This window comes from Acanthisitta chloris, unplaced genomic scaffold, assembly GCF_000695815.1.
Source record: "Acanthisitta chloris isolate BGI_N310 unplaced genomic scaffold, ASM69581v1 scaffold1508, whole genome shotgun sequence".
NCBI classification, from domain to species: Eukaryota; Metazoa; Chordata; class Aves; order Passeriformes; family Acanthisittidae; genus Acanthisitta; species Acanthisitta chloris.
In genome coordinates, this window is record NW_008685139.1 from 7,127 (window position 1) to 20,739 (window position 13,613).

Genomic DNA, 13,613 nt, shown 5'->3' on the forward strand with positions numbered 1-13,613 from the left:
CAGTGACAGTCTATTGGCAGAGAGAATTTCACAGAACACTCATGGCTAAAACCAAATACTTTTGAAGACAACCACCCATCCCTTTTATTTCTCAAGTGAACAATTAAAAGCAAACATACAGAAACTAATTTCAGGAGTGAAATGAACACCAGCTGCATCTCATGTATGATTTGCTAGCTCCTATGCACCCTGGTATCAAGGATCAGCATCTAATAACAGTTCTCCTGAAAGCTTATTAAAAAAGCTAACTCATCTGTGGGAGGCAGGAAGGCAAGCACCATAGTTTCGTCTCTTTTTACATTAAAACATTTTACACAGTGGTGGGCAAGGTATGAAGGTCTGTCAAAAAGTATAATCTCACGTTAGGACCAGAAGAGTGATGTCTAAGTGGATCCAAAGGGGAATAGTAAAAAATTACAGGTCCTTGGCAGTCAGAGACAGATACATAAACAGTCTGTTGCTCATGCTGTCAAGACAGTCACATTTAGTATCCTGTAACCACAGAGGTCCAGAAACTCACAATGGTCTCAGATGAGAAAGAAATCTTGTTTACTATGTTTTCAGTATTGTCCTGTAAAGCATCTTCAGAAGCTTAGTCATTGTTTGGAAAAACTTCTCTTATTTAAGGCTCATAAAAACAAACCAACAGACACCCCCCCCATCTTGATTCCAGAGTAATTTTTTAAAAATACTATGTTATTTAGGCAGCAGGACAACGAAAATGTGGGTGAGATGCAAGAAGCGCCACTGAAATCTAGTCTTTACCCTTCCTTTTTCCTCATGTGGTAATTTCTTGAGTTTCTTTACCACAAAAATCCTTTCCTTCTGGAAAATGTAACAGACACTTTAATTCACTGTGATCAAGTGAGCGGGGCCAGAGGTTGCAAGCTAGTCTGAGGGCTGCTGCTCTGTACATGCAGCTGCAAAATACACCACCAGCTGTATAAATCAATGAAGAGAGCTCCAGGTCATGAATTTATGTTTAAAAGCCATATAAAACAATGTGCAGTACAGAAACAGATAAGACTGAAGCAGAAGTTCCAGTCTCTCAGTGATCATTGCTAAATACTGCTTCATTGAAAAAAATACCTCCATTAGTCCTTTGAAACAAACTTCAGTCTTGAAGTGCTTTATATGCAATCCAGTACTCAATTACAAACCAAATCTAAGCTGCTTTGCTCCTCATAACAACTAAGCCTTTAATTTTCAAGGGTTTCAATGCTGTGATGTTTTGATATATAATTACTCCTTATAAATTACAACAAATTTCTGCAACACAGTAGAGCTGAAAGTACAAATTTACAATTTGTTCTTTCATACATCTTTTATATTATTAACGACTCAGAGAATTGGCTTTGACATTTAAAAAATTCTGTTATATTTCTAATCCAAAAAGATCTGCTAGGAAACACTCTGCTACGTTAAATGTTTTGAAAATATAATAAGCATATATCCATATTCTTTTGCAATAGAAAGTAAGAGATTTTTGTGAGATAATATTTTCATCCTCTTATTCCAAAAGTATTTCCAACTTAAGATGACAAAACAGAGGAAAGAAATGTAGTCAAAGGTGCTAGGATGGTGGTATTCTCTACATTTGCTTGGTTTTTCAAGATCAGTCACCTGAAAGCTCAGATGGACACGATGGGTTCTTTCTCACAAGATGCTTTAAGAACTTTGGAGAAAGAGGAACTTGGTTTAGTACTGTAGTTCAGGAGTCACCCTCCTGGACTTTTTTTGCCCAGTGTGCTAGTTTGAGCTGAAGTAGAGTCAATGTTAATCCTCTAACATGACAAAATTTATGGACAGGACAGCTCAAAATCCTGATAGTTGAAAGCCCTAGCACTCCTACAGAAGCATGCAGCCTATGCTCAAACCAGTGTGAAGGAATAGCCCCAAACACCTGATGCCTTTGTCAAAAAAGCCTCTTGAGCTGCAGAGAACAGCACTGAATGAGGACTGAAGCACTCTCAGAGTTACTCCTCTAACATGACAAAATTTATGGACAGGACAGCTCAAAATCCTGATAGTTGAAAGCCCTAGCACTCCTACAGAAGCATGCAGCCTATGCTCAAACCAGTGTGAAGGAATAGCCCCAAACACCTGATGCCTTTGTCAAAAAAGCCTCTTGAGCTGCAGAGAACAGCACTGAATGAGGACTGAAGCACTCTCAGAGTTACTAACCACTTTATAATGGCACAATATCCATACAAGAAATTCTTTTTGACACCACTAAAGAAGAGAAAAATGATGATTGCCCAGTGCCCCATGTAAGACTAGAGACTGGAGAAGGGAAGATAACCTCTTGCCATTTTTTCCATCATTCCTTTCTACCATATTCAGAAGGTCACCACACACAGCTGGGGCTGAAATCCTCACTGCTAATTTAGGAACATTCATCAGTCACCAGCTTCTGAATTGCTTCAGTTCAAGAAGACAGTGACTAAAATAGTTCCCTCAAAACAAATATGCAACATGTCACACAGCACCTTCCAAAGGCAGACTTGAAGACAGTGATTTAAATAGTTTCCCCTCAAAACAAATATGCAACACGTCACACAGCACCTTCCAAAGGCAGACTAGTTGTTTTTCCTAAACTTCTACGCAACCATCACACTTAGCATTTTTCTTGACAGAATACCAGTGTGCATCCTGAGCATGATCACATGTAAAAGCAGTAGTCACACTTACTATTTTTCTTGACATGATTTTAACCAGTGTGCATTCTGAGCATGATCACATGTAAAAGCAGTAAAGCAGGGGTTGAGCTTGACTGGTGCTAAGAGAAGCTGGTGTTGAAAGGGGTGTGTCAGAAGCACTGGTACTACTTCACATCCATTTAACTGGTTTCTTAACACAGAACTATTTTACAGCAAGTGTGAGAGACTGGAACAAGCAAATTTCTAGTAAGTGAAGACTGACAGGTGGGAACCTACTAGAAGAACTTCTGTGGTTAGTTATGAGAGAATTCTTCAAGGATATTCTGGGACAGTAAGTTACAAAATCAGGAAAAACATGGTAATAGCCAAAAGGCAATGAAGTTCCTCAGTCAGAAGGAAAACAGGATGTAAACACAGTAGAAGTGTCAAAATCATCAAGTTAATGCAGAGCTGAAACACATGAAAGAGCCATGAATGAGAATAGTAAAAAAAAAAATCTAAAAATAACTTGTATTGCTGCAGATGAAGGATCTGAGTTCTTCCTGTTTTATCAACAGAAGAGTAAAAAAATACTCTGAAAAACACAGCCATGCCCATCACTGCTGACTCAACGGCACCACACATCAATCTGCACTATAAAAACCAGGCTAACAGCTCCCACAAAGAAAACAGTAGCTATGTAAAGCTCTCAGGAGAGGGAAAAAAAAAAAAAAAAAGAGAAAAAAAACTAAGGAAGAAGGAAGGAGTGTGGCTATCCACTTCTTGTTTACGCGACGCAAACCAGTTTATCTTAATTTGTGCATACTACTGCATCTCCCAAGAGACACAGCTTTGCTCTATTGTTCTGCAATTTAACTGAAAAACTGCTACACCTCATAAAGAGAAGTTTGTGCAGGTTGCTGCAGTGGAGAACTAGGACGTACCACCTAGAAGATGCATGTGCTACTTCATTCCAAGTACTTTCCTGCATCTTAGGGAGAATGTAGAATAACTACAAGAGAGAAGTGTCTTCATGGACAACTGATATATGCATGGTCTCCTGCAACTCATTACATTATTTTAACCTAAACAGTTTCTTCAGCCTAGACAGCTCTTTCTATTATTCTGTTTTAACCTTCAAATCTTTCTTTATATTCTGCTTTAACTTGCAATCTTCTTCAGAGTATTTGCTCTCTGTAAAGGCAAATGATATCTACCTCAAAGAATGCTATTTTAATGAAAAAACACAGCATACAGAATAACCTTAGAGTACATGCCAATAAAATTAAATAAATTCATAAAAATACACGAGGGAAAAGAAAACATACACTTTTGTTAAGAGCATTTCCTTCCATAATTGTGATGTTCTGGGTGTACATTACTTGCAGCACTACTGCATAGCAGGACAATCATCTAAGAATCAAGACTGTAAATCACTGAATTTATACCACTAAGCTTTTACAAGATAACTTGGCAACTTCCTCCTGAAGTATGAATATCTTTAAAATATGACATACATCTGTATTGCCTAAGGTCTATTCCCATGCAATAGAAGTGACATCAGCGGTAATGAACAGAGTGACCTCTAATTAACCAAATTTGTTCTGCTCTTGGAGTACTACACAAACCAGTTACCAAGGAGTTGCCAAAGTCTGACTAAGTGCTTGAAAGCTCTTCCTAGATGGAAGTAATAAAACTAAATTTAGGACGTTTTTGGATACCAGTGTCCAAACCCAACTACTATGTAACCATGTAATGTTTCCCCACAAAAGAGGTGGGTTTATTACTGGCTTCTATAAAATGCACTTCCAGCCTCTAATGTTATTTTAAACAAAATGTAAAATATCTACCCATCTTTCCAAATTTCATCAAATATTATGGGTAAGTTAAGGCCTTTTCAAATCAACCTATTTAACTCACTTCACTCGTGAGAAATCTCACACAAAATTTCCTCTTCACACATTGTAGTTATCAGGAATTTGTTTGTAAATGTCAGCTTCCACTCAACATGGATGAATTCCTCGAGTTTCCTATAATTGACAAATGTTAAGCCTGACAACCTTTATTCTTTTCTTCCCAAACAGCAACTCTTTGCCACCACTGACAGCTTAAGCAGCTACAGCCCCATCCCTCTTACTGTGCTGTGCTAGAGATGCATTTTTGGCTGGGTTCGTTTTCCAAACCAGTTCACAGCATGTCTGGACAGACACACATATCAATACAATGGAAGGACACAAGGGGAGAAATAGCATCAAACCATGCCCAACACTGGATCTGAGTCACGGTGTACAGAAGGCATCTCTCACCCTCAACTGTGTGCAGAGGGAGGGAGCCCAGAGAGGTTTGTTTCCCAGGGTTCACTGTAGCCACTCAAGTGTCAGTGGCATCACAACTGTGAAAATGCCAGACCAGTATGAGACCTCAACCATGGAAACAAAGAGGCCAAGAAATATTCTGTGCATCTTTTGCTGCTCTCTGTGGATACATCTTAACTAGCTGGTTATTTGCAGTGGAGCTGCAAATAAATCATTCATCTTTAGATAAAGTATGCACTTTGCAGAATTTCCCCCTTTCACAAAGGGTTTGGTTTTTAACGTGTGACAGTTAATAAAGTACAACAGCTTGAAAATTCAGTTATTGCTAGGTGCTCTTGGGAACGTGAACGATCAGAAGACACAGGTGAAGGTTTCCCCACCTTTGTATCTCTGAATGGATCTAAATAAATACAGAAATACATTCAAGATACATAGACACAAAACAATCCCAAGAACAGAAGATGCAGCAGCCATTTCAGAATAAAGAGCAAGCTTAAAAGGAAAGACCATATACATATATTTTAACAAAGACTTGACCTAATGAGTTGTTACTTCTCATCAAAAAATTTCACTGAGGCAACGTAACTTCCAGGACAAAGGACAAATTGTGTACAAATACCATACAACTCACAGCACTTCAAACATGGTACTTGGTATTAAAATACTGCACATGTAAAATCTGAAGCTTTGTCTGTTACTCAGAAATTAACATACTTAGATACTTTAGAAAAATAATGTGAAAAAATTTAATGTGTAAGTAAATTAAGTTGCAAATGGAAGAATTTTAAACACAATGACTATACTGTCTTTTGCTTTCTCATTAAAAGCTTATTGAAAACTGAATTTCAATTCAATCCATGTCTTGTAATTTCTAAAATATGCTGTTCTGGAAAATGATCAAGGTTTCCAGTCACACTCCTACTGTTTGAATTCAATGCCATTGATTCTATTTTGATCTTTCATATATGTATATATATATATATATATATATATACACACACACACACACACACACACACACATATATACACACACACAGAAGTATATTGATGTCCTTTGGAATTCTGAATTGCTCAACACTGCAAGTATTTTTTATAAATTTTGCAACATATGGAAAATACTGTTGCCTTCACATCAAGAAGCTATGCTATACCAACAAAAATACACTGCATTGGTAGCCTTCATAGATCAAAGTGACTGAATAAAATGATTTGAAACACAGCTACTTGCAGTGGTTATTAAAACTGCAGGGTTTTTTATATGAAGAGATTGGGGAGAAGACTTCACAGAGTTCTGCCCCCTTTCCAACTGGGCAGGAAAAAACCTGCCTCTCTGATTTAACTAAGAAAAAAATTGTTGATGCTTCCTATGAAATCAGAACAGGAATATTTTTCTTTAAGCATGTGTTTTTATTAATTACACACTAACCTGCATTCTTTGGGTGGCGAATAAAAAGAGGAAAAGCATTGGAAGTAGTATTTCCCACAGAAACAATTGACTGTCAAACAAAGCATAAACAGACAAAAGGCAGAAACACTGTTTCAGCTTGAATGCCTTAATGTCCCCATTTGTCATGCAGCACTTCCTCAGAAAACCCTCAAGTACAGTTAACTCTACTCCTCTTTACACCGAACACTTTCTCCGTCGTGGGTAGAGGATTAAAATGTGCCTGGGCTGACAATGAAACAGCAGAGCCATCGCACATTGTTATGCAACTCACTGTCTGCAAGGGTGGCTCGTAGCTCCTTCTTTATTCAGCAAGTGCCAAGTGCATGTTTAATCAATGTCACAGCTCACCACAGTGTGCAACTAAAGCCACTGTCACTCCTCTCTTCAGATTTGCCTGGCTGAGTTATGCAATGCTCCGAAGAATACCTTGGAATTCTTTCCAGAGGCTCTGAATGCAGGTGTGTGACAGCGTTCACACTCCTGCCAGCGAAGCAGACTTCTTTTCATCCTTTTTCAGGCTGGACTAAAATTACATAGTGTGACTGCACGTAGTTCGCTGCATTTGGAATTACAGCATGCCAACGTGAGAAAGCCTCTTCAGACAGCTGCCACACAGAGGGAATTCAAGGCTGGGATTTTCTGAAGTCTTAATAAATAACTAAGTGTAACTGAATAAAACCTGGAGCTGCTTGTTTGGTTTGTTTTTTTTTTTAAAGACAAAACAGAACAGCATGCATTCCAGTGCTCTGCATCATCTAAGGAAAAGAGCCTCAGTTTTAATGAGAATTAGCCAACAGTGAGGATCATTCCCAGAAACAGCTTCACTGTTTTTTTGACTACACTTGCTTTAGTGGATTACTGAAAGAGAACACCAGGCATTTGGAAGATTCTGTAACATTATTATCCTCACTGATAAACTTCTTCATCAAGAAACTGTGCTCCTATCTGGTCTGTCTGAGTGAGGAGAGCAGCCCCTTCATGAAGATAAAAGCCTGGTTTGCCACCGAACCGACGAGTAAGAAGCATGTCTGATGACATTTTATTCCTGATGCAATGTAGGGTAAGAAACATTTTTATTTTTTTTTACCTTTCTGTGAGATATGCTCTGAGCTGCTGGTTTTAATTAGACTCACAGCAGAAATACGTTAATCATGTTTTCCAAGAGAGAAAAATGCTATTGCACTACAAAATGTGATGGCAAATCTTCAGCAAATTGGAGTTACCTGAACTAGTAGAAATCCCAATCAAATTTCTGATCAATAAAGCTAAAACAGCATAGCAGATTACGTATAAGATCACCATATCAGTTACCAATGAACATAATTTTACAGGGAATATGTTTCTAGAGGATATATAACTGCAAATTTAGAGTACAAGAGCAGCTAAGTAATAGAAATGACCTGTCGACCTCACTCTTGCAATAAAAATGATAATATATCATATATGCATCTGCGAATGTCTATGTTGAATCCTTACATATAGAATTTTTACTATTACAGTACTACTGTTCTTTGCCATACTGCAACAATCAGCATATATAATAACCACCTTAATATTTGAAGAGACAGACATTTTCTGTTCAATGTTTACTGTTGCATGGATGTCCAAAAGCTGATCTAATAAACATGAAAAAGGATAAGATCTCACCTGCAATCACCTACTTAAGGCTCACTGGTGAAAGCCAACTGTGATACTGTATTCAGGAGGCATATTTTCCTTGTTTGAAAACAGCAGGCACAAATATTTTCAACTGGTTTTGTACTGTGGCAGTTAAATATTTAAGAACAGCTGAAAACTCACATAACCTCCCCAGGCATTTCAGTGTATTCCACAATGCTCACAAACCTGCCTTCATCAGTTTCATGTTTTATAAGGAAACAAATTAGCTGGCTAAAGATACATATTGAATTTCTTTTACAATAAAGCATATTAACTGGCTTGAAGCACCAAGCTATTTTTCACTCCTACCAAATCTCTATCTACAGAACAATTACTTTTAACATGGACATGTTCACACAGAAAGAAAACAAAAGATGAATACAACTCAATAAACACAGCCTTAAGAAATGCTGTGTAAAGAACTAGAGAGCTGTTTTTAACAAGATCAAAGCTTGCATGTTTGTCAGACCAGATTTACCATTTGCTTTCTTTCTTCTAGCTAGCTGCCAGAATACTGGTGAAGGTATTTGCAGGAAAAATGGGGACCTCTGCCATCACAACACTGGAAGATGTAAAAAGGCAAGAGGAGAAAGAGGAAAAAGAAGAATCTATTCTAGCACTCCTTGGGATTATTGGAACTGTGCTCAATTTATTTGTTATTGTTTTTGTGTACATCTACACTACACTTTGATGACATTTTTGAATATCAATTGCACAGCACACAGTGCAAAGACCTGCGATGGTAAGAATGATTTCTAAATTTAAAGCAAAAAACCACCACTGTCTGAAAAGATAATCGAAAACATTCCAGAGCAAAGTGTCTGGCTAAGGGTGCTGCATCAACGACTGCTAAATGTGTCTGAGAGCCCAGTCAGAGAGCTAAATTACATAAATGAAGGCAGACAATAGTCAACTTCTCACTGGTAACAGATGAAATCCAAATAGCAGGATCAGAGATGGCACTGTATTATTGCCAGCAAACATGCAAGACAGAAGAAATGTAAGCAAAAACTGAAAACAACCAGAACATAAAGAGATTAATTAAATGTATAAATAAATGTTAGCAAGCCCCATGATGCTTTCTATGGTTTTGTGCAGTATGTCTCTTCCCAGCTGAGACCAGAAAAGAGGCAAAAGGGTTTTATTTTTAGACCACCATAATTTAGGCTTATAACTTACACTAATGTATAATAAGTGTGGAAACAGGAACACTGTTATGCCACAAGTTATAATATTATAAATAAAATTTGAACTCTTGACTATATCCTGCAGCATTTTTGTTAGTCTTGTGGAAAGCTGAAAAAGGTTAGATTTTCTTGCCTTTACTAAATCTGTATTTGAAATCATCATGCAATAATGACAATGTGCTTTTCTAATTACAAATCCTTTAAAGTGGTGTGAAAAAATAGTTTTAGTACTTCTTTTAAGAAATATTAATAATTATAATGGCACACTAATACCTGTTCTTCAAATGAAAAAAATCTTCAATTACATTTTCTATACTGCCATTTTAAAAATTGCTATATTTTAAAATACGACTTTCATGTTTTCATCCTGATGCTTATTTCCAAGTAAAATAAAACATACCACACAAGGATTCATGGTGTTGCATGGAAAACAGGTTTAATAACCCTTGTCCCAAAGATTGTATTCTCCCTTTCTGGAGGCATTTTTCCTTTTTGCACTGTCTATGATTGAGGCCCAGAATTGCAACTCTTATGCATGCTTTATTGAACATGCTATTTGACTACTGAAACTGATCATACTATTTCCACACTTTAAATTAAACCTACATATGTCTTTGAACTAGATCCGAAGCTGCAGACAGTCTGAGATCATAAAAGTTTCTGTATACATGAATGTATCTCATATATACCTTACAATAGAGAAGTTACTTTTGTGAGCTTAGAATTAAAAACACGGTAAATTACACAAAACCCCCTGATTTTAATAAATACTTTTCTTACTATTATCTGTGCCACAGGGGAACCACAGTGCAGCTGCATTTCTGAAAATCAGCTCAATTTCTACTCCTAGGCTGCAAAGCTACATCCAGTCCTTCTACAAAATGACATGCAAAGAAATACATCCCTTCTATAGGTGATAGCTTTTTACTGTATAGAATTTCGTAACTGCTAAACCAACTGAGCCTTTGGAAGTCACTTTGAAAAAAGCACATGCACAAAATAAGGTCAGGGACCTAGAACACAATGACTTTGGTGACAGTATTTCAGACAGTTGCAGAAACCACACTGTAACACTGATTTATGGGTGAATGAGGTGGAAGATGGTATATTCTGGTTTTGCAACTCTGAGTCAATACTGGTTCAACCAGAAGAAATGCTAAACAGAGCTGAGGCTGCTCTTGAAGGAAGCACGTGCAGACAAGAAAATTTATTCACTATCCATAGCCTACAGGAAGTCTCTAGTAATGTATACTTATTTTCAGTATATGAGGCACCAAAGCATTCTGTAAAATTAAGCTACATTCTAGAGGAATTATGCAGGTTATTAGTGTTTATTTAAGACTATAGAACAGCGGTAATCAACATTCATTTTTTCAATGTACTTCTTATATCTGCATACTTATGGATAATATTGCATTAATATCTCCTAATACAAGGATATTTGAGATGGGTCTTACAATGAAAAGTTACAAGAACCTGAAAAATGAAATTCAGGGAGAAATTACTGCTGTCTATTTTGATCCCGAAGTTATTTAAAACTTGTCAATTCTGTGAAATAAATAAAGTTTTATTTCATATCATTTCAGTGCATAGCTCTCTTCTCGAAATTGTGAATTACCTAGTACACCAGCACTGGAGTGAAATACTGCACTTTTTTATTTTTAAGCACTTCCAACAGCAAACAACAATCCCAAAGTTATAACCAAATGCTGCAAAGGTTCAGCATTATTCTTTTACCAGTGAACCAGTTCATTCACATTAATGAAAGCTAGGAGAATTTTTAATTCTGGTAATTATATACTGTCTATCTAAAGTGCCATTGTGCTGCTAATTTAATTTATAGCAAAGGCTGTGACCCTTTGAAGGAAGTCACGGGGTAACATTATCATTAAGTTGCCACAGCACACAAGTTATAGTTTGTTTTAAAACAGTATTCTAATAGTCTCTCTTAACAGGTAGCACCTGCACTCTATACTCGTGGACCTAAGTAACTTTACTTAAATGACCTCTAATATACAGCTCTAATGTATATCTGGTGCTTCTGTGTTTAATACAATATATGCATTAGAATCTCAACAACATAAGAATCTCAACAGCAACTACCTCTTGTTATACACAATAAAAAGTCAAGAGTCTAGGGAAGAGCAGAGTTGTGCAATGATTCAACACTTGGGCTGCAGCAGCATTGTCACACCTTCAGCAATGAACAGAATGCTCAGTGTACCAGATCCAGATCACTCAACTTAGTTCAGTGGAACTGGACTACTTTCGCAGAAAGTAAAACACCCTATAGTGCCTTGAGAATTAAGTATGATTAATAGAATAGAAATACTCCAACTTCAGCAGGCAAACTAAAGTACTCCAAGCACTGAGGTAAGGACCTGAGGCCCGAAGAGTGTGATTTAATGGACTCAATGAACAAAGGTACATCAAAAGAGGCAGCAAAAAGAATTTGGTGCACTCACACTCAACAGATTTGTCCATAGTACTTACTAAACAAAGTTCACAATTAGGTAGCTGGTAACAGGATAAAGCAGCACAATGCATAAATCCACAAGTCCATGGTGTGACAGTACTTGGTAAACTACAAAAGGTGCATTAAAAGCAAATACTGGACTCTTACGAAGCAGAACATGCTGGTCAGAAAACAATCCTTTTAGCAAAGCCCTCCCACTGAAATGTATCATCTCTTCTCAGCAGTCAAACCCGAGAAACACTGAGCTAACCTAGCACCATAAGCTATGCTGACCACATCACATAGAGCCTTTGTTCACCAAAGGAGGAAACGTGGCTAAGAAAAGAGTATGCAAGAAAACCCTAGCTAAAAATCACAGTATCACCTGCTTCCTATAAGCCTGTGAATTCAAGCAAGAAGAATTCAGGCAGAATTCTGCAACTTGCTGTGAGGTCTATTTTCCAGAAATAGTGGTACCAAACCTGCCTCAATATTAGTCTTCAAACAATATTAAGTCATCTCAGGATTTGCTAGATACTAGTTTAAGGATAAACCAGTGTAAGTATCTTTCTAAGCAAGACGAGTCTACCTAACACTGCAGCGTAGCTGACAAATCTCCACTTCACTGGGCTTTTTACTGTCCAAGCCCAGAAAAAAAAAATAGACAGTCCCTGTCCTAAAAGTCACTTGATTTTCCTTCTGTTTCATGATTCCCTTCCACTGCCTTATCTCTATAAACCTTATTTGATACACAGACTACTATGACTACTGCTTTATTCTTTCCCACTTCCAAATAAGTTGCTTGTATTAGTCTTCATAAACCTAAGTCCACCCAGTCAAATAACTCTCACTTTTATCAACAAAACCTAGACCTTCAAGATAGCCATGTAGTCCAGTTAGAATTTCATGATCACACATTTGCAGGGAGCCTCTTGGTGCACAGTGCAAATTTTATTGCTGTGCATTTTGTTCAAGAAGAGAAGTGTTCACATATTTGAGAATTCCTACAGCAGTAATTCTGTCAAATGAAATGTGCAGTAAACAAGACAACAGTGAAGAGTTTTTACATGCAGCTTTTTGTGTGAAATGTGCATATGTACATAGTAATGAACACATGCTGGATGTTCCATGACACAGAAGTTAAGAACTACATCGATTATACAAATGTAAATATGAATTAAGTCCTTAGGAATAAAGAGAGGTGTAATGAAAAAAATCTCATCATGCTGCAAAAATAAACTTTTGTCAATTATAAAATGAAAGATAATAAAAGCCACGGTAATGCCATAACAGGATATGAAACAAGCACAAAAAATTATCAAGACTCTAGGTAAGGATGACAGCAGCTATTGCTCCTTGTGATTAGAGTTATCTTGCATAATAAGGAAAGTCCTCCATAGACAGATAAACCTTCCTTCACTACATGAAAAAAGCAATTATGGAAGTAAATGAAAGTTCACAATTTTCAAGGACTTGACCATCACCTCACTCTGATGCAGATGAAGCTGCAGAATGTATCACAGCAATCTGGTTTGTACTTATCTGGTTCAAGGTGAGGTTTCTAAAAGATTAAATGTAATGTGAGCACTCATTATCTGATCGATATTGGCTTTTATCTCAAACAATCCAGATAACAATCTAGTCCATGTATGTTTTGGGCACATTAAGCAGGATAGCAAGATACGTTTAAGCAACAAAAAGCCTAGATAAATTTCTAACTGTGACATAGGCCAATCTGCCAAAACAGCTATACAACCAGGATGTACTATACCTGTAGCTAACTGAACATGTGTAAAACAAAATACTTACTGTATTCTATCCCCACAGTGGCAGCAGCCTACTGTGCAATAAAAGGACAGAGCACACCTGCAGACTCATTGCACATATTTCTTAAACAAGTTTTTCCCTA

General features: G+C 37.1%; 1 long non-coding RNA gene across 1 annotated transcript; it reads left to right on the plus strand.

Annotated features, from left to right (window-relative positions):
* The first annotated feature begins 6,728 nt into the window (after positions 1-6,728).
* On the plus strand, positions 6,729-9,324 carry LOC103806893. Its single transcript, XR_624780.1, has 2 exons — positions 6,729-7,463; positions 8,562-9,324. It is a non-coding gene; the product is annotated as an uncharacterized LOC103806893 (long non-coding RNA).
* The last annotated feature ends 4,289 nt before the right edge of the window (positions 9,325-13,613 follow it).